The following is a 22,454-nucleotide window of genomic DNA, read 5'->3' as shown; positions in this document are numbered from 1 at the left end:
CTTCCTCTGGAGGCGGCCCTGGCTGGAGGCAGGAATCTCATGGGGTGCCTGCAAAGAGGCAGTGAGGGGGAATTTCTCTGCAGATGGCCTGTGGAGGCATTTTTATGCTGAATTCAGCCAAAAACAAAAGAGTGTGTGCCTTGGTTTCTGAATAATGCCTGTGTCCAGTACTGCTCCCTTTGTCCCCTTTGTGAGGGCCCCTCCATGTCCTCAAGAAGGCTGTATCCAGCCAAGGGGAGATGTGGCCACCACCACATGCCCCCTGAGAGCTCCCTGCGTTGACCTCTGCAGCCAGTCCAGCCAGGAAGTGGCAGACACTCATCCAGGTGAGACCCATGAGTCACCTCAGCCTGGAGCTTGTGATGTATGCTTTACAGGCCCTGGCTTCCACTGGCGTGGAAGCAGTGTTCACTTGTCCTGACTGCCCAGTGTGCCTGGGGGCTCCCAGTGTCCACCCAGCCCTGACTCACAATCCCTGTCCTTTTTTATTCTGCATCTGAAAATACATCTTCATCATGGCAGGACACGTACTTTCTGCTTCATATACTCCGAGTATCATTATCTAATAACACAGGAATATGTCCTGACCCCAGCCCTCTTTAGTAAGAGATTTATAGCCAATTCCACTGAGTCCCCGATGCCTGCACCTGAACAAGCAGTGCCTCTCTCATATCCACAGCCTTCTAGTTCCCCTAGACCCGACCTCCATCCCAAAGATTTCGTCACATCCTGGGGTCTTGATAGAGACACTCTCCCATCATCCAAGTTCAGGGAACCAAAGAAGGTGAATTGCATCATCCAGGAGGATAATAGTGTTGGCTGAGCTCAAAGATCCCAGCAGGAGCCAGATCATGCTTGTGGGTCCTGCTAAGAACTTGATGTCTTATCCTAAAGCAATGGAAAACAATTGTTGTGTTTTTAGACCATGTCTGGATAGCAACATGAGATGTCACTGGTAGTTATGTGATAAGTTCATGTTTTAAAAGAATGCTCTGGGCACTTTTGCAGAAATAAAGCAGCTTGAGTGAAAATAAAAGAGGATGTATACGAGCTCTGTGACCCTTTCCATGCCTAGGTATATACCCTACAGAAATACCTAAGTGTCTTCATCAAAAAATACGTACAGGATGGTTCATGGCAGCATTATCAGTCATAGCCAGAAGCTGGAAACACCCAGATGTCGGAAACACCCAGATGTCCAGAAATAGTAAAATGAACAAATAAATTGTGGTATATTCACGCAATGGAATGCTATCTAGCAACAAGAAGGAACAAAATACAACCACACACAACAATGCGACCAATCTCACAAACATTCCATTAAGTAAAAGGAACTAGGAAAACATGTACATCTGATGTGATTCCATTTACTCCAAAGGTCAACAGCAGGGAAAACGAGGTGGCAACATTAGAAAGCAGGTTAGCGTTTACTCAGAGGATAAGAGCCAGAGTAGTGGCTGCAGGGGCATGTGAGGGGCTTCTGGCAGGATGACAGTGTTCTGGTTGTTGAAGTGGGTCTGCATGAAGTAAGTCTGTTTGCTTCATGAAATGTCATTGAGCTGCACGTTCATGATTTGTACACTTAGCTGTATGCAATAAAAAGTTAAATAAAAATAAATTAAAAGTTTTTTTACAGTAATAAAAGAAGGGAGGGAGAAGAGAAGAGATGAGAAAAGAAAAGGGAGGGAGGGAGGAAGGAAGAAAGGAGGGAAGGAGGGAAGAAGGGAGGGAGGGAAGGAAGGAAGGAAGGAAGGAAGGGAGTTTGCAGCTGGTTCTCAAACTTGACACCATGGAGGCTGGATAATTCTTTGTGGTGGGGCTGTCCTGTGCATTATAGAATGTTTAGCAGCATCACTGTCCTTACTAACCAGATGCTAATAACATCCCCCTCCCCATTGTAACAATGGAATGTCCCCAGACATTGCTGTATGTCCCCTGGGAAAAGGGAACAAATAATTCCCATCCGAGGATCCCTGGCCAAGAATGTATGCAATGCTGGGTGAAGCCCCAGGTATCAGGCAGGTGTACCTCCTATGCATGGACAACTGATGTCAGACTGGCTGTTGCTGAGGGATGTCTGCACCTGAGGCCAGAAAAGGACAGTTCCTTGGCCCTCACAGCAGGGAAAATGAATGGTCTTCAGGCACTTCCCGGAACTTGCTTGGGTGGTGGTCAGAGGTCTCCTCCTGCTGAAGCCCTTATTGTCCACTCCATTCCCTACCCAGCTGGGAGAGTCTCAATCTCATCTACATGCTGGAAACTCTTGCTGCAAGTGTTAATGTGCCTTATCTCAAGTCCCTGGTCTTCTGTCAAGACCAATGTCTTTGGAATGTCAGAGCCAAGAATGCCCCAAGCCATGTATTGCTCTCCTTCTACAGAGACCACCCAGCCTGGCCTTTGCCCACCGAGAAGAGGATGACTCTTATCTCTGCCCCCGATACTTACTTTGCTTTCTTCCTGTCTCCTTTCTGGTCTTTACTCAAAGGACACAATTTTCAGTGGGGTTTTCGCTGGCCGACTGGTCTACAGCTACAAACTCTCCACCCTAGAACACTTTAGCACCCTTCACTGCCTGATTTTTCTCCTTAGCACCTGTTGCTAATACGTCTTTTTAAATGTATCTTATTACTGATTGTCATTTTTCCCCCATTGTGTAAGCTCCATGAAGGCAGATATTTTTGTTTCCATTTTGTTTCCTCCTGTGTCTCCAGAGCCCACATGTAATCCTGGCTCATAGTTGGTTCTCGGGAGGTTTTTATTAAAGTAGTGAGTGAATCTCTAACTATTTGAAATGGGAGTGTTGCTGAACACCAGGTATTCAGCCTAGGTCCAGTTGCTCCCTGGACAGAAAGCCAATCACTGAGACATTGAGTATTGCCAGGGAAGAAGGCTTTATTGCTGGTGACATCAGCTGAGAGACAGAAGGCAAATCTCAAATCCGTCTCTCCAACTGACTGAAGTTAGTGGTTTATATGGGAATTGGTCAACAAGCAGCAGGTGGCCAGATGAGGGTTCTGTTGTCTCCATGTCCAGATGCCATGATCTTGAAAGTTCAGTTCCATGATACTCTCTGGGAGAAAAGTTGGGCTGGTTTCAGAAAGAAGACCTTTAGAGTAGAAGTAAAAACATTTGGCTCAGAAGAAAAAAGAAAACCATGTCAATTAATACATCATTACATCATCTTCCCTCAATAGCAATAGCACAAAGATTGCAAGACCTTGGGACTATGGGATACTTCACACAGTAGAATCATGGTGGCTTCTCCCTTCACACTCACAGCAAGAAGAGGTTCAGGGCTTCCTTGGGTCACAAGGAAGAGAGCTTTTTCTTTTATTCTCTAAGCTAGCACTGTTCACCAGGACCTTCTGTGATGACAGGGATGTTCTGAACATGTGCAGACCAATATGTCAGCCCCCAGCCACTGTGGCTTCTGAGCACTTCTAGTCTCCTAGTGTAGCTGGTGCAACAGAGGAAGTAAATCTTTAATCTTACTTAATTTTTTTTTCTTTGAGATGGAGTTTTGCTCTTGTTGCCCAGGCTGGAGTGCAATGGCATGATCTTGGCTCACCACAACTTCTGCCTCCCGGTTTCAAGTGATTCTCCTGCCCCAGCCTCCTGAGTAGCTGGAATTACAGGCATGTGCCACCATACCCGGCTAATTTTTTATATTTTTAGTAGAGACAGGGTTTCTCCATGTTGGTCAGGATGGTCTCGAACTCCTGACCTCAGGTGATCCGTCCACCTCGGCCTCCCAAAGTGCTGGGATTACAGGCGTGAGCCACCGTGCCCGGCCACTTAATTTTAATTAATTTAAAATTATAGAGCCACATGTGACTAGCAGCTACTACCTTGGACAGCACAGGTGTAAACCCTGGTTCCTACATGGGCTCAAAGCCTGAGGATTCTGCCTGTCCTTCCCAACTTTTCATACATTCACCCCAGAATGCATCCAGGCAGGCCTCACTAGTATACCCAATCTTTGTCACTGTTAGAATCCTCATTTGCAAGCAACAGAGAGCAACTCTGGCTGATTTATGCAGAAATTGAACTTATTCAATTTATTAAAAGGATATTGACTAGCATGAATCTCCAAGAGAGGTGGAAAACCACGTAAAGAGGCTACGGAACCAGGAATGATGTCAGAGATACAGCAGACTTTTCTAGCCCTGACACTGTCACGCCCCTCCACCAGCAGCAAAACACAGACATCATGAAGAGTGCCAGGGACCCCTGACTGCTGGTCAAGACCTCTGTGCCACCAGGGATGGTACCCTTACTGGATACACACATTAAATATGTAATGCTGGACTGAAAATATGTCATGAGGTTGTGTTTGAAATGCACATTTTGGACAGCATTCCTGTTAGCCTAGTAAAGATTACTGTCTAGCATTGCTAGATATTAAGCAAAGAACCCTCCAGCTCAAAGCAACCAGCAAAGCTAGGCTTTTGTTGAGAGACTGAGAGGGAGGAAGGTTTTCATCATCAGTTATCACCCACCTTGGAAGATGAAATCAAAACTGAGCCATTCAGAAACAATGGGTGGATTTCATCTTGGTAAGCATTCATTTCTACCTGTTCTTTATGGAGTGCAAGGATAATAGAACAACTCCTTCTCTGGGCACCAGATGCCCACCCATCAGGCACTCACAGTGATCGGTGCAAATGAGAAGCAGTCCATCAGAATGCACATTCTCTGGCCTGGCTGAGGAGTCTCACTTAGCAGATGTTCCATTTTCTGGGGCTGCTGTAACAAATTGCCACAAACTTAGGTCACTTTCCACAGCAGACAGTTGTTCTCTCACAGTTCCAGAGGCCAGAAATCCAAATCAAGGTGTAGGCAGGGCCATACTCCTTCCAGAGGCTCTGGGAAAGGATCCGCCCTGCGTCCCCCCATCTCCTGGTGGCTGCAGGCATCCCCTGGCTTGCAGCCCCATCCCTCTTTGTCCCCTGCTCCCTGTAGGTTTTGTCACTTCCCTATCTATCCTTCTGGAGGTTTTAAGTCAAATACAACTGCATAGTCTTACTTTCCTCTGCACTATGGCATTCTATGCACAGATTCCTGAAGGACTCCCTCCGAGCACATAAACCCTTTTGCTACTGAGTCAAAGGGAGAGCCAGGGGTCCTGAAGGTGGCAGCGGGCTGCATCTGGAGGCTGAGGGCAGCGACAACCTAGAAAGCAATAGAGAAGAATCCCCATCAGCTGGGTTGGTTTTCACAGTGGGAGCTGGGCACACAGGCCCTCCTGTATTGCCTCTGACTTTTCCACTTTGGAATCTGCCTGGCAATCTCTCCATATGGGCAGGGAGAGCACCCGCTGGCTTCTTTGCATAGCTGTGTTGTAATCCAGAGCTCACTGAAGGTGCTTGTTCAGCCAGCGCCTGGTGACTCTGATGGAGGGTCATGGGCCTGTGGTGTGCAGCATGGCCCTCAGGCTGATCTGTGCCAACAAGGAGAGGCCGGGCAGACCCAGGGGGCTGAGCTGTAGAGCACATCCTTGGTCCTTCCCCTGGCAGCTTCTCTCCCCCTCCTCTCCTTACTTAGGCACCTCACGGGGATGGGGGTGATTATTCGTGGATTGTGGGTGCTTCTGGGGCAGTGTGTTATATTTTCACTTGCTGGTATATAGTTTGCTTTATAATTACTCATACAACCCATTTATATATCTGATGTTCATTGGTAAATATGTTATATTTCACAAACAAAAAGCTCAGAGAATTTTTTAAAAGGCTTAAGCGTGACTCACTGAAGGTTAGTAGAATCAAAAAGCTTCATGGTCCAAAGGAATGAATCTCTAACAGGGAACTTCCTCAATAGTTCGGAGGGAGGGTAGACAGGTAGTGGAGCTGGCTGTTTTCCTCCCTTGCCCCTGACTCTCACGTCACAGCACATGGGGAATCCTCAGAATCTATGAGCATCTTCAGGAAGCAGACAGAGTTAAGCGCACCAGAGATTAATTGAGGACTGCAGTTGTGAAGGATAAAGAAAAGATGGAGCAGGAGTAGGCAGGCTGAGCTTCAGGACGCGATGCAAGTCTGGTCCCTGGGAAAGGAGGATGAGGTGGGAGAACCGGGCAGGAAGTGCCTGACTGCAGGAAGCACTGGGAATCCTCGGGCAGCCAAGCAGGAAGTGCTGCCACACAGGTTGCCCATAGAGGAGCCTTTCATGGAGTCCCAGCAGCCACCCTGCAACCTTGGCCATGCTTGGACACTGACCAGGTGGCTTCTGAAGGCCCCTGAGGTCAGAAGCTGTGGTGAATGACTCTCCTTCTGGTGACTCCCTCTTGAAGGGACATTTAAACAGCATTCCTCCATGACTGCCACCCTACAGTGCCGCATAGACCTCATCAGACTACACCCGCTGGTAGGGAGAGGGTGCATTAGTCCGTTTTCACGCTGCTGATGAAGACATACCGAAAACTGGGAACAAAAAGATGTTTAATTGGACTTACAGTTCCACATGGCTGGGCAGGCCTCGGAATCATGGCGGGAGGCGACAGGCACCTCTTACACGGTGGCAGCAAGAGAAAAATGAGGAGGAAGCAAAAGCGGAAACCCCGGAAAAACCCATCAGATCTCGTGAGATGTATTCACTATCATGAGACTAGCACAGGAAAGACCAGCCCCCGTGATTCAGTTACCTCCCACTGGGTCCTTCCCACAACATGCAGGAATCCTGGGAGATACCATTCAAGTTGAGATTTGGTGTGGACACAGCCAAACCATATCAGAGGGTGACTGCATGAATTGGATGTTTGCTACATGCAGGCAAAAGTCTAAGGAGTTTGTATATATTAACTCATTTACTCTTCAAACCACCCAATGAAGTTGGTACCATGATCACCATCCCTGTTTTGCAGAGGAGGGAACCAAGGCACAGAGAGGTTAAGTGACTTGTCCAAGGTCACACAGCCAGAGAGTGAAGGAGCTGGAACAATGTTAACCCAGGACATCCAGATCCAGAGCCTAGCAATGCCTCAGCTTTATCTAGAAGGAAAAACTCACACGGCCATTTGGGCCTGGGGTCTCTTCCTCCCGCAGAAGCTCTGAACTCATCCTATTGGTGTCTTCTAACACTACTGTGTTTTTTCCATCCCTATTTAAAAGGACTTAATTGTGTTTATGTTTGGTGATAGTAGTTTTCCATCTCTGGTAATAGTACAAAGTTGTGTTTTTTACATGAAACAAGAAATTGATTATTGAAGTCTAGTTAATAGCATGCACTCTAGAGCATTGAGGGGTAAACAGATGTTTGCAACTTCCTTTGAAATGAATCACAAAAGATGAATAGAGAGCTGGGAAGTGGACAGATATGAGATAGAGCAAACATAGCAGAATGTTACTTACAGAAGCGAGGCAGTGGGTATATGAGTGGGTACTGTACAATTTATCTTTCTCTTTGGTTAACATTTTTCATAATAAAGTCTTGAAAAAATTAATCAAAATATTGAGAACTCAAGACAGTGTGTGGGTATGGCAGTAATTCTGCATGTAGATTGAGCACTGCTGAAGTTTGGGAAATACTGCTTACATCTAAGTGTGTCTATATAAGAGCCAGGGAGTGCTTCCCCAAAATTGGCAGAGGAGATAGAAGAGTCTGAATGAACCAAGCAGCTCATTACGTTCCCTGGCACCTGAGCCAGCCACAGCCTCTGGGGAGGATTCACCTGAGCCGAGTCATCGCCCTCCTGCTGAACATCACAGCTACAACCTAAACAAGACCAGGGACATTGTCTGCAAGTATGTTGTCTACTATCCAAGACTTTGAGATCTGAGTCATCTTCCCAAACCCAGGAACGCAACCAAGAAACCAGGTCAGAAAATAAAGCAGGCAGCGTGTCTCGGCCCCACCTGCCAAAATCAGGAGGAAAATAAAACTTTCAGGAAGTTTTCTAGGTGCCACACAGTGAACATGGAGCAGCCAGTGCTGCTCAGCGCGTGGGTGGTGTTTGTTTGGGAGAGACAGCACGTGAGCGCCAAATGCTGGGAGATGGGAATATTCTGCAGCAACAAGAAATTAATCTAGTCTTAAGAAATAACTGCCTTACCAGTTGGTAAGCATAAAAACGCTGCCAAATACTTGTAGATGAACTCTGTCTAATAGCCACTGAGCCCATGCTATGGATATACTACTCAGATTCCATTTCACAAATTCCAGCCATAAGGATTTCTGCCATATCTGAGGACCACCTGTATTGTTATCAATACTTATATTGATGCATTCATCTTTATCTCATCATTAGCAGTAATGCCGTGAAACCATAAGAAGCTGGCATTCATTATGTGCATTAGTTATGAACATATGTTCATTATATGCATTAGCTATGAACTGTGTTCATAGCTAATGCATAACATAATGAATGCCAACTTCTTATGAATAAGGATTATTCCAACCATATTAAGTCATTGAACATCACAGTAACCCTAAAATGCAAGTACTGTTATTATCCCAGTTTTACAAATGAGGAGACTAAGGCAAGGAGAGATTAAGCAACTTGCTCAACTATAGCCACAGGGCTACTGTCAGGCTTTGAACCCATGCATCCAGCTCCAGAGCCTGTCTCAGAATCTGCACTAAACTTCCTTATGCTCATCCACCTTCAAAGTCATGGTGTGCACCACCAGCCACCCTTGTCTATGAGCTGAGAAACACTCCAGTGAGGTCACCAGAAATCAGACAAGCTCTTGCTCTCATAGTCTCATAGTCCAACAACCTGCTGCCCTCTTTGAGATGTTGGTAGGACTTCTTTCCCTAGAAGTTGGAAAAAAGTCACAGATATCTATCTGCAAAGCCAAGGAAAACTTCCTACTCAGGAATTTGCAGAGAGTGCCTTGGCAGAAGCAGGTGAACTGAAGCAGTTTGATAGATGGTCTCTAGTGAAAGAGTTGGTGGTCCTGTTGGTCAATAAATACTGAGTGGGAATATGTCTCAAGCAGAAGTCCCAGAATGCCTTGTGCTTCACAGCCTGCCAGGGTGACCATAAAACCAGAGGGGAAGCCCAGCACGTATAATGCAGGAAGGTTTCTTTCCAGAAAAATGTTAGAATGAAGGGCCCATGAAGCATTTGGCAAAAGAGCCAGTGGTGTGATAACTCAACATTATTTTTCATTGTTATCAAGTCAAGAACTATCTTCTAGAACCACTGTGCATGGTTGAGCAGGTTGTGCACTGCAGGAGTTGGGCAGAAGGCTGCCAATCACACAGATGTCCAAGTCTGGAAGAAGCAGCTCTCACTCCTTCTTTCAGAAGGATACCTTGGAGCAGTGACCTGGGTCAAGCTTGGGTACCCTCTACCAACAGGATCCACTGGTGCAGGGGCCAACAATGGCCATTTCCTATTACCTAGGAGATTACAAGCATGGAAAAGGCTGTAGATGACCTCCTGAATGTAGGTGGACCATCCTGTGGTTGCTTTATGCTGATCACAATCACACACACAGAAGGTCAGGGTGAGAGTTGATGAAGAGAGGAAAGCCAAGCAGAGGAAGGCTGACTCATTCCCATGCATGTGGAAGAGAAATATGTTTTGTCTGTGACATTTCCAGAAGCATCTTCTTCCCTGTAAGGCACACAGGCTTGTTCTGCCTCTCCCACCCTGCCACACCTCCAGGACTTGGCGAATGAAAATGCACTTGTTTGCTCATCTGTCCACGTTGAAAGCAATGGATTCTCTTCCTCTTCTTTCCTCTTGTGGCCTCCCTTTGGTCACTGTGAGGCGATAGCAGTGACCACGATGTGATGATGACTCACTGCCGATGTGATAACTCACTGCCCTCTGTGGACTAAGATGGGTGGAAGGTCTGTGTGTGATGTAGGGACCTTCAGGGATAGAGTATTCTATTTAGAGCCACAGATCTCAGTAGGGACATAACTGTCCCCACACCCATGTAAGTATCTGGCACATTTTCAGGAGTGATTATTTTTTGCAAGGATCAAGGCATATTCTTGCATTTCATGGTCAGAAGTCAGAGGTACTAAATGCCCTGCAATGTCCAGGACAGGCTCATGTGACAAAGAATTGTCCTGTGTTCTGGTCAGGTACAGTGGCTCACACCTGTAATCCTAGCACTTTGGGAGGCTGAGGCAGGAGGATCACTTGAGTCCATGAGTTCCAGACCAGCCTGGGCAACATGGGGCAACCCCATCTCTACGAAAATAAAAAAAAATTAGCCAGGTGTGTTGGTGCACACCCGTAGTCCCAGCTACTCAGGAGGATGAGGTGGGAGGATTGCTTGAGCCCAGGAGGTCAAGGCTTCGGTGAACTGTGATTGTGCCACTGCACTTCAGCCTGGGTGACAGAGTGAGACTATCATCTCAAAAAAACTTCTCTGTGTTATTCACAACTTGTAAATGTCCCATCAAACTAGAGGGGAAAGCTGTAGTTATCTGCACTGTAGTTTAATATGCAGAACCATGAATTTTTCACTAATGTAAACTCAGGGTTAATCAGGGAATATTTTGTCTTTGTTATAACTTTATAGAGAGTTGTTCCCCACACTGGAAAATGTCTTCAGCAGCTACTAAGTGTCAACCTGCATTCAATCTGCAGCATTTACAATGACTATGAAGAGACGTTTTCTCATGTGGTCATGCTCGAATGGCATGTTGAAATACATATCATTAAATTACAAATGCGTTTTACTTGATTTGATATCCAGTTAGAGCATTATATTAATCTTAATAAAATTACCTTGTATGTACGTGACATTATCTGTGAATTCCATTTCAGCGTTGTAAAAGGGGAGCTTTAAAATATTCATTTAGCAGTGGAGATATCATATCTGATAGGACTGAGAACCACTGGTTTCAGAAACTTTCTGTTTGTTTTTCTCTTGTTACGGTTTCAGAAATTTGGTGCCATTTCATCTTTCCTATTAGAGCTCTTGCACATGAATTCTCACTTTTATCCATTCATTCATCACCCCTTTCTTGTGTGCCTACTATATGCCAAGCACTGTTCTAGGTGATACGGTAGATAAACAAAACGGCTAAGGTCTTGCCTGCCGTCTCAATTAGTCAAGATCAGTTAGGGGATGCTGAGGTAACAAACAGCACCAGAATCTCAGCATCCTTCCACAACATGCCTCTATTGTTTAGGCAAAGACAGCAGTGGTGACTGTCCAGGGCAGGCATTCCCCATGCAGTGACAGCTCAGCATCCCAGATGGCCTTCATGTTGAGGCACCTATGTCGTGGGCCTCCTGGGCAGGAGAAGGAGACAAGAAGAGTGTACACTGGCTCTTAAATGTTTCCAGTCAGAGGTGACACCCATCACTTCTACTCCCACATCGTTGGCCAGAGCATGCCACACACCCATACCACACGTAAGGAGGCAGAGCATGCCCTCCTCCAATCTGTCCAAGAAGGGGAGAGAAATGGGAGGAGATCTGTGTCTGGTCGTTCTCAACCTTCTCCCAAGCCCACAGACGTCTTTCAGGTATGGTGACCGCACCTGCTAATGGCAGTTTCCATTGTATTCATCAGAGTATAACCAAGAGACAGAATCTGCATCAGTCATTTGTACAGAGAGATTTTAGCATAAAGATGGTTAACTAGGCCAGGCGTGGTGGCTCATGCCTGTAATCCCAGCACTTTGGGAGGCCGAGGTGGGCAGATCACGAGGTCAGGAGGGGAAACAGAGGCCTGGGTGACACCCTGGAACCCGATGCATAAAGCAGCCACCATCCCGGGTGCTGAAGGAACAAAGAGTAGGTTGGAATTATCCCAACTTGGAAGCTTATAGATACCCTGTGGGTCTGGGAGCCCCCTCCAAGGAGAGCTTGCTGCTCGGCTCTTGCTGGCTCCTCCAAATCTGGGCATGGAAGCCAGACCTCCGAGGTGGGGACACGGGCTGGCTGATGGTATTGTCCGTGAGGGAGTGAAATGAGGCTGGTTCTGCAAGTGCTGGAGAAACTGTGAACTGGATCCAGTTGCTGCTGTGGGAAGGAACTGATGCTGTGGGGTGAAGCATTACTGCCCTAATGCTCATGGGAACAGCAAGAAGACAAGGAGCCCAGGAAGAAGAGATGAAGGAGCAAATCCCTCCTCTTCCTCCAGCCTGGAGGCCTCCTTCTAATTTCCCTCACTGGAAGAGCCTACAAGAAAACAGCTGGTAAATCAAACATATGCTGATTTTGTAGGGTCACAAAACAGCATGGAAGGGTGGATTTGGAGCTCCGAGACAATAACTGCCTTCCACGATGTTTACTTTCGTAAATGTGCTGACATGTATGCCTCCTGTGTCTCATTTCTACAAAACAAAAATCAGTAATTGTTGTTGCCCTATGCCGCCACACTCTGCTTCTGGTTACCTAAATGTGCTGGGCAATGCAGCCTCTATCTTCCCAAGACCATAGCCTTGATTCTGCAAAAGTTTCAAGGGTTGTAAACAGGAAAGTGGACATTTGGGCCAAATATGAAGCATGTATTAACTTCATCTTCACTTTTGCAGCTGGTTCAGGGTCGAGAATATTTTATGATCCCAAAGAAAAGAAAAAGATCTTCAGTAGTTTTCAAAAGTGGATTGTGGGTTTTGTTTCCAAGGAGTATTAGACTTAGAGAAAGTTTTAGCAAAAGGAGAAACAAAATTCAACACCTGGTAGCAGAAGAAACATCAGTCCATTTAGAGATTTTTTTTGAGGTTTCCAGTTTTTCCTCTTTATTTTTGTCCATACATGTGTGTATGTGTGTGCATGTGTGTGTTGTGTGTGTGCATGTGTGTGTTTGTGTGTGCATTGTGTGAGTACATGTATATGCATGTGCCTGCGTGTGTGTGTGCATATGCCAGTGTGTGAGTGTGAGTTTATGTGTGCATTGTGTGCATATGCCAGCATGAGTGTGCGTGCATGTGTGCATTGTGTGTGTATGCATGTGCTTGTGTGTGCATGTGTAAGTGTGTACACGTGTGTGCATGTGTATGTGTGTGATTAAAGGTAAGGGTGTTTTTCCAGCAGGCTCAGAAAGAGAAGAGTGAGTCTCTGCATATGCAAGACTCATTTGCCAGTTCACTGGCCTGATTCATGAACGCAGCCTCTGTTTACTTTCCTTTGTGCTCCTTGGGGATTAGAAAGGTATCAACAGCACAGAGGGAAATGGACTGAAAAATACCCAGGCAAGGGTCATCTCTGCCACCTTCTCCATCTCACTCCCCAAGTGTCTAGGCTGTCATAGACCTGGCTTGTTTCCATTTTCATTCCATTCCATGAAGAGAGAGAGAGAGAAAAAAAAAAAAAAAAGCAGCTTTGAATCACAAATTTTATCATCTACACAGAGAAGCGGGGGATTATGAATCATGGAGCCCAAAAGACCGGTGGTTTCTCTATATTTTCAAAAATATTGTTTGCATCTAATTGTTTTTATTTATAGTCAGAAATACGTCAAAGGACCTGGGTTGCTGTCAGCGTTTTTCCTCGTATTTTCCACAATTCCACTATCAGTACAAATGCCATTGTCCCTGGAATATATGATAAACGAACTGTCACAGCCTAGGTAGAAAAAATAAAAAAAAACAGCATGAGGTAATGAAACAAGCAACTACCTTGGAGTGAGAAAGCCTCCGCCAGAAAGCCTGCCTTCAAACCCTAGATCATCTGCAGCTTAGTAACTAAGCAACCGCGGGAAATGTAGAGTGTAGCTCTGACTATGAGGAGTTTCCGTTTCCTCTTGTAGACAGTTCTCTAACCTGGAATGCTGGATTTGGAGCCAGCTGGGGTTGTTGATTCTTTTCTTGCTTGGTGCTCACATTTCCAGGGGCTGCAAATTCAAGTGCTGGTGGCAAGACAAGAGGGAATGGTGGGGACTCCAGTAACTGGAGACCACTGACCTGGTCATACCAGCTACCAAAAGTGATGGTGGCACATCTCTTCCCAACTCTGCATTCAGTGACTTTGGGTTGGCGGCATGAAATCACAAGTGTTTATACTACAAGAATTGGCAAATCGACAAATGCTCGAGGCAAAGAAGCTGCACGGGGCTGTTTGTTGGAGGCTCGGCCAGGACAAACCAATGGGCCATGGGCACTGCAGAGCTTAGATCCTGCCACCGACTGGCACCACAGACCTTAGATCCCTGCCATTAACTGGCACTGCAAAGCTTAGACCCCTGCCATCAACTGGTGCCACAGAGCTTCGATCCCTGCCTTGACTGGCACTGCAGAGCTTAGATCCCTGCCACCGCCTGGTGCTGCAAAGCTTAGACCCTGCCATCAACTGGTGCCACAGAGCTTAGATCCCTGCCTTGACTGGCACTGCAGAGCTTCAATCCCTGCCACCACCTGGTGCTGCGCAGCTTCAGTCCCTGCCACCGACCCCCAGACAGCTGTCCTTTCCTCAGTGCCTCCCCCTAGGATTTGACCCTGAGCATTTGAATTCCATTTAATTTAGGTTTAGTTTTAAATTGACCTTTTCTCTTTGCATAAAAGAAAGTTACTGGCCAAGGGAGTCTTAGATGATAGTTTTCTTAACTAATGAGACTTTTTACATCAGGAGACCTCTACAGAACCAGCAAGATGGCTTATCCAAGTCACTTAGCCTCAGCTGCCTCATCTGTAAGACATGGGCAATACATTCATTCACTCAAGAAAAAAATTATTGAGGCCTTATTATATGTCAAGCATTGCTGGAAGATAGAATTGGGCTGGATGATTTTTTAAAGCAACTTTGTCCTCGGAAAGACAGAAAGATAAGTTCTGCACATTCACTGCCATCCTCAGCTGACTGCACTGTATCAGTCAGACATAAAACCCCACGGCAGAGATTCTCTGAACTGACCTCAGATCACCACGAGGCATGGCCTGGCAGCCAACCCATCAGCCTCTCAGATGCTCTCCAAGTCTTCTGCAACTTGCTGGGGTCACCTTGACCTTCAATGACCTAATTAAAGTGGGTTTGGCCATGCACAGTGTCTCACACCTGTAATCCCAGCACTTGGGAAGGCCAAGGCAGGTGGATCACCTGAGGTCAGGAGTTACCAGCCTGGCTAACATGGTGAAACCCTGTCTCTACTAAAAATACAAAAAATTAGCCAGGGGTGGTTGTAGGTGCCTGTAATTCCAGATACTCAGGAGGCTGAGGCAGGAGAATTGCTTGAACTGGAGAGGTGGAGGTTGCAGTGAGCCAAGATTGTGCCACTGCACTCCAGCCTGGGTGACAGAGTGAGACTCTGTCTCAAAAAAAAAGATAATAAAATTAAATAAAAAATAAATAAAGTGGGTTTCGTTCCCACTTTTAATGGAATGCAACATCTGTCCTTCCCAGGATGTTGCAGATTTCTGCCAAGGTGGGACTGAACATAGAAGAAGGTTTTCTGACCTGCATCTGCTGAGAATTCCTGTGTTCCTTCATTTTCCTGCAGACTGCATAGAGCCATCTGGAGGTGGAACTGTGCTGATGTTCAACACAGCCACCCGTGTGAACAGCAATTGCTCTTGGTGGGCTGAAGGGTCCACATGTGGCTCCTCAGTCTGGCCTGGGCTTCCTATGACACAGAGGCTGGCTTCTGTGAGGGGGCATCTGAAGGGCTAGTGTTCCAGGAGCATAGGTGGAAGGTTTTTTTGTGACCTGGCACCAGAAAGCTCAGACTTCTGTCAAATTCTATTGGCCGAGTGCAGGGGGCCAAAGGAAAACATCTCCTTTGCCCTCCGAAGTTTTGCTGAAAAATCAACTCAAAAAAGGCAGGTTAATAGGAGAAATGGCGTAAAAATTAATCAGCGTGCATGGAGAGAAAATCGCAGAGTTGTTACCCCAACCTGACGCAATAAGGTGTACAGACGGTTATATACCCTTCTTCTTAGGGGAAAGGAAGATGGGAGAATGTGGATGATTTTAGAGGGGTAGTAAATGATTTTTAGAGAAATTCAATGGGCTTCAGGAATGTACAGTGGCCTGGGGCAAAGTCTGTAGGGCCTGCACAGCAGGAAATGCTTTGTGACAAAAGTCTGTCCGGCTGTGTTGACAGATTTCCATCTTTCTTCCTGCAATATGAATTCAGTGGATAAAAACTCAGAGAAGACACCAGAGGCAATTGTTTTCTTCCTGTGGGATCCAGACTTTAGGCAGAAAAGGGAACCTCAGAGAACTTTATCCTGTGCTTTAAGGGAGACAGAGGATTGAGAGAGGGTAGGAGGGTGATGGTTGGAAGGTCAGAGAGACCTTGAGGCTGCTTCTTCAGTTCAGCATGTCAAGAGCACATATTTTGAGATGTTGGTTTCTGAGCCTCAACACAAGCAACTCACTAAGGCCAGCCCAGATTCAAGATGAGGGCATTAGACTCCACCTCTCCAGTGGAGACGTAATAAGGTCACTTTGGCGAGGACGTGAGCAGGCAGGAGAGACTGTTGTGGCCATCTTTGGAAAATCCAGTCTACCACATACGTTCACCTCCCAGAGTCTCAAGGTTCTTTATCTAGAAGAAATGGAGATGTAATAACACCAACCTCACAGGGCTGTTGTGAAGAACAGTGGAGTTAGTGGAATTAAAATACTGCCTTATCTTACCGTAAGACTCATTTCTTGGTAGAGACCCTAGAAAAAAAGGCATCTGTGCCCGAGTAGGTTGGCACGAGGACATTTGTCACTGCATGGCTTGAAAAAGCAAAATACATGAGAATGCAAGCTCTGTGATCATCTCATCATCATCATCACTATCATTCTTATGAATTTTGGTGCCCAGTTGTTCCAGCACCACTTACTGAAAAGGCTGTCAAAGACTTTGGCTTCATTGAGTTGCCTTTACTCCTTTGTCAACAATCAGTTGGCCACATTTATGCAGGTCTGTTTCTGGGCTGTCTTTTCTGTCCTATTCATCAATTTACCTATTCCTTCAGCAATGCCACGTTGTCTTGGCTATTACGGTTTTCCAGGCAGTCTTGAACTTGAGTCACGTCAGTCCTCTGATTTTATTCTTCTGGGTTGCATCCTCACAAAAACTAACTTAGAGTGGGCCACAGAACTAAATGTAAAAGTGCAAAACGATAGAATTCCTATAAGATAACATAGGAGAAATTCTAGATATCATCGTGTTTGGTGATGACTTTCTAGATAAAACACCAAAGGTGTAATCCATGAAAGAAAGAATTGGTTACCTGGACTTTATTAAAATTAAACAAACACTTCTGCATATGCAGTTTTTGTTTGTGAATACAAGCTTTCAACTTGAAGGGAACCAGAATGTTACCCAAAAATATGTTTTTGACATAAGAATTATGTTGAGTTAAACGTGATTAATAAGAAACAAAGGCAGGAAAAGTTCTCTCTACCCTCTCCTTTTCTACCTAAATGGACGATATAAACTGTCCTTTACTGGCGATAACTCTAGACTATGATTAGCCCAGAAGTGACACAGAAAAAATCTGCAAACAAACCTTTCTCCATTAGTTTCCCCCATATATTTACCTTTCTGTAGTTTCTCAACCATTGGAGGCCTAAGGCCATTTCCTTTCTCCTGTTATTTCTCTATAAAATTATTGTTCTTTGTGGAAGATGCTACATACACTCAAATTTTAGTCATCTCTTTGAGTTACTCATTCCTAAGTTTCTTCTATGGATATAGGCGATGTAAATGTTCATAAATATGTTTGTTTTTTTAAGGAAGAAAAAGAAACATACAGAAGAATGTGCATTCATTTAGAGAGTCCCCTCATCTGTCTAACAGAGAGTCATAAAAGCTGTGTCATGGGGCTTAAACGAATACATTTACAAACAGGGCTGAGAATACTGGTTCTTAACCGGGGGTGCTCTTGCTGCCCAGGGGTTCTTTAGCAATGTCTGGAGACACTGTTGGTCGTCACTGTTGGAGAGAGGGATGCTACTGGCATCCGGAGGTGGAGGCCAGGGGTGCTGCTCAGCAGCCTACACTGCCCTGGATAGCCTCCTACAGCAAAGAACTCTCCAGCCCCAAATGTGGACAGGGCAGGGGCAGAGAAACCCTGGCCAGGACCAGCGCCTGGCATGTGGCAAGAGCGGCTTGGGTGGCTTGTTAGTAAAATGATTTCCTATCAGACTGCTCATCAGTGACTGTGAGAAGACAACTGAGATCTTATGACCCAGGCCACATGGTGGACGGTTTTGAGGACAAGGAAAAGAGAACATTCACTGAATGCATTATTTCCTCTGACCCAGGAAAGGACTGAAAGTGGAAATTTGAGGTTGTGTAAAAATGTTGTTTTCATTTAAAAATAACAGAGCTTCCTGGGAATTTGAATTTCTGATTTTAGAAGAAAATAGGCTATAGAATATAGACTATATACGGAATCTTCTGGTATAGATGATTCCAAAAACACCAGAATATCCCTGTTCCGTGTCATAACTAAGAGGCCCACTGTGGCTGACAGGGAAAGAGACTCAGACTTTCTTCCAGAAAGCGCTGTCGCTCAGCCTCCAGGAGTGCTGGTAGCAGATAGCCCCCAGCGCTTAGCTCCTTGGGGTCTCTGTGTTTTGAGCTGAGTCCTGCTCTTTTTCAGGTAGCCCCAGCTATTGACAAAGATGGTGGTTCAAAGGTCTGGCCACTTTCACCAAAGTGGGGCTCCTCCCTGAACACCCAGTCTTTGCCTCCAGACTCCTCTGGTGAGATGGCAGAGATGTTGTTGGGTCTTCCTCTTGATCCAAGAGCTCCCGCTGCCATCCTGGGTCCTTCGCTTCCTCCTTCACAGATATTACGGCCTAATGGACCTTCTGTCTCAGCCTCTGCTCCCCAGAGACCTCACGATCCCACTGTGGCATGTGAGGCATATGAGGGCCGATTCTGGACCCAGAACGGCCTGGATTCCAATCCCAGATCCAAGGCATCCTAGCTGTGTGAACTTTAGCAAGTCACCTAATCTCATCGTGCCTCAGTTTCTCATCTGCACAGTGGGGATTGTAATAATGCCTACCTTGCTGGGTTACTGTCAGAATCAAACAACTCAGTGCGTGTGCACACCTGGGAAGGCTGCCAGGTAGACAGTTGTCCTCAGTGGCAGCTTTAACACCTCTGATCTATGAAGCCCCCACCAGGAGCTGGCTCTCCCCTGGGTTCCCAGCTAGCCTCCTCTCCATGCAGTCTGGCAACTTCCTCCTGGAATAGGAAAGCAGGCTCTAGGGACTGAATGGCTGACTGTATTTGCCTGCACCGTTGATTGCAGTTTCCTAGGGTTCCCATAAAAAAAAATACCAAGGAGCAGGTGGCTTACACAACAGAGCTTCATTTTCTCACAGTTGCAGATGCTGGAAGTCAGAGATTAGGTGTGTGCAGGTTTGGTTTCTCCCTGGCCTGTGGGCAGCTGCTTCTCACTGTGTTCTCCCATGACTGTTCCCCTGTGCATCCCTGGTGTCTCTCTGCCCTGTGTGCCCTGATGCCCCGATCTCTTCTTCTTAAAAGGAAACCAGGCTGGGCACAGTGGCTCACACCTATAATCCTAGCAATGTGGGAGGCCAAAGCAGGCAGATCACCTGAGGTCAGGAGTTTGAAACCAGCCTGGCCAACATGGCAAAACCCCATCTCTACTAAAAATACAAAAATTAGCCGGTTGTGGTGATGCTCACCTGTAGTTCCAGCTACTTGGGAGGCTGAGGCAGGAGAACCACTTGAACCTGGGAGGCGGAGGTTGCAGTGAGCCAAGATCACATCACTTCACTCCACTCCAGCCTGGGTGACAGAGTGAGACTCTGTCTCAAAAAAAAAAAAAAAAAAAAAATAGCAGGCATATTGTGTTAGGGGCCCATGTTAGTGACCTCATTTTTACTTAAGAACCCCTATAAAGACCCTGCCTCCAAATACAGTCAGATTCATTTGATTTTTTTTCCATGTGAAGACATTTTTATCTATTCATCCTTTTTTTAAAAATTTTATTATTATTATACTTTAAGTTTTAGGGTACATGTGCACAACGTGCAGGTTTGTTACATATGTATACATGTGCCATGTTGGTGTGCTGCACCCATTAACTCGTCATTTAGCACTAGGTATATCTCCTAATGCTATCCCTCCCCCCGCCCCCACCCCACAACAGTCCCCGGTGTGTGATGTTCCCCTTCCTGTGTCCTGTGTTCTCATTGTTCAATTCCCACCTATGAGTGAGAACTTGCGGTGTTTGGTTTTTTGTCCTTGCGATAGTTTGCTGAGAATGATGGTTTCCAGCTTCATCCATGTCCCTACAAAGGACATGAACTCATCATTTTTTATGGCTGCATAGTATTCCACAGTGTATATGTGCCACATTTTCTTAATCCAGTCTATCGTTGTTGGACATTTGGGTTGGTTCCAAGTCTTTGCTATTGTGAATAGTGCTGCTATAAGCATATGTGTGCATGTGTCTTTATAGCAGCATGATTTATAATCCTTTGGGTATATACCCAGCAATGGGATAGCTGGATCAAATGGTATTTCTAGTTCTAGATCCCTGAGGAATCGCCACACTGACTTCCACAATGGTTGAACTAGTTTACAGTCCCACCAACAGTGTAAAAGTGTTCCTATTCCTCCACATCCTCTCCAGCACCTGTTGTTTCCTGACTTTTTAGTGATCGCCATTCTGACTGGTGTGAGATGGTATCTCATTGTGGTTTTGATTTGCATTTCTCTGATGGCCAGTGATGATGAGCATTTTTCCATGTGTTTTTTGGCTGCATAAATGTCTTCTTCTGAGAAGTGTCTGTTCATATCCTTCGCCCACTTTTTGATGGGGTTGTTTGTTTTTTTCTTGTAAATTTGTTTGAATTCGTTGTAGATTCTGGATATTAGCCCTTTGTCAGATGAGTAGGTTGCGAAAATTTTCTCCCATTCTGTAGGTTGCCTGTTCACTTTGATGGTAGTTTCTTTTGCTGTGCAGAAGCTCTTGAGTTTAATTAGATCCCATTTGTCAATTTTGACTTTTGTTGCCATTGCTTTTGGTGTTTTAGACATGAAGTCCTTGCCCATGCCTATGTCCTGAATGGTATTGCCTAGGTTTTCTTCTAGGGTTTTTATGGTTTTAGGTCTAACATTTAAGTCTTTAATCCATCTTGAATTAATTTTTGTATAAGGTATAAGGAAGAGATCCAGTTTCAGCTTTCTACATATGGCTAGCCAGTTTTCCCAGCACCATTTATTAAATAGGGAATCCTTTCCCCATTGTTTGTTTTTCTCAGGTTTGTCAAAGATCAGATAGTTGTAGATATGTGGCATTATTTCTGAGGGCTCTGTTCTGTTCCATTGGTCTATATCTCTGTTTTGGTACCAGTACCATGCTGTTTTGGTTACTGTAGCCTTGTAGTGTAGTTTGAAGTCAGGTAGCATGATGCCTCCAGCTTCGTTCTTTTGGCTTAGGATTGACTTGGCGATGCGGGCTCTTTTGTGGTTCCGTATGAACTTTAAAGTAGTTTTTTCCAATTCTGTGAAGAAAGTCATTGGTAGCTTGATGGAGATGGCACTGAATCTATAAATGACCTTGGGCAGTATGGCCATGTTCACGATATTGATTCTTCCTACCCATGAGCATGGAATGTTCTTCCATTTGTTTGTATCCTCTTTCATTTCATTGAGCAGTTGTTTGTAGTTCTCCTTGAAGAGGTCCTTCACATCCCTTGTAAGTTGGATTCCTAGGTGTTTTATTCTCTTTGAAGCAGTTGTGAATGGGAGTTCACTCATGATTTGGCTCTCTGTTTGTCTGTTATTGGTGTATAAGAATGCTTGTGATTTTTGTACATTGATTGTGTATCCTGAGACTTTGCTGAAGTTGCTTATCAGCTTGAGGAGATTTTGGGCTGAGACAATGGGGTTTTCTAGATATACAATCATGTCATCTGCAAACAGAATTTAGGGAGGGAACCAAATTCAGCCCACAATAGGCTCAAGTTGCCTCTTTTTCCCTCTGTTCATGGAGCATCCCTGCTGACCCGAAGCCCATCTGCGGCATGTCCCTGCGCATCCTCCTCCAGTCCAGTAAATCCATTTGAAACTGTGTCCAGCATGTCCTCCATGGCGTCCATTTGAAACTGTGTCCAGTGTGTCCTCCAGTGCGTCCATTTAAAACTTGCTTATCTCTTGGCAGAAAAGCGTGTGTTGTCCATTAACAGATATACTTGAGTTAGGGAAAGTTGTTTTCCAATAAATAAGCCTAGTATAATGAGCTAAAGTTCTCCTCTGATTAGCCCAGTATGGCAAGCCCCTCATGGCTATACGACACTGAGCTTCAACGTTCTTATCTGGAAAATGGGGGTAAGGGTACCAATCTAATAGATATGTTGTGAGGATTAAGTGGAATAAGTTATTGACATTCAGTACAGTACCTTGCATGTAGCAAACAATGAATATTAGCCACTACTATTATTGTTACCACTATTATCTTTTTGAGACATAGTTTCGCTCTTTTTGCCCAGGCTGGTGTAAAATGGCATGAGTCTCAGCTCACTGCAACCTCCGCCTCCTGAGTTCAAGCAATTCTTCTGCCTCAGCCTCCCAAGTAGCTGGGATTACAGGCGCCACCACCACGCCTGGCTAATT

The 22,454-nt window shown here is 45.5% G+C and overlaps 1 protein-coding gene and 1 long non-coding RNA gene across 3 annotated transcripts in view; one reads left to right on the top strand and one right to left on the bottom strand.

Annotated features, from left to right (window-relative positions):
• Positions 1-22,454, top strand: part of TMEM132D (transmembrane protein 132D) — an 824,780-nt gene that overhangs the window by 785,138 nt on the left and 17,188 nt on the right. The window lies entirely within an intron of this gene.
• LOC103889443 (uncharacterized) lies at positions 2,873-6,569 on the bottom strand. Its single transcript, XR_002917105.2, has 4 exons — positions 6,452-6,569; positions 5,027-5,172; positions 4,651-4,746; positions 2,873-3,106 (listed from the first exon to the last, which is right to left on the bottom strand). It is a non-coding gene; the product is annotated as an uncharacterized LOC103889443 (long non-coding RNA).

This window comes from Pongo abelii, chromosome 10 (assembly GCF_028885655.2).
Source record: "Pongo abelii isolate AG06213 chromosome 10, NHGRI_mPonAbe1-v2.0_pri, whole genome shotgun sequence".
NCBI classification, from domain to species: domain Eukaryota; kingdom Metazoa; phylum Chordata; class Mammalia; order Primates; family Hominidae; genus Pongo; species Pongo abelii.
This window is presented reverse-complemented; position numbering and strand designations above follow the sequence as displayed.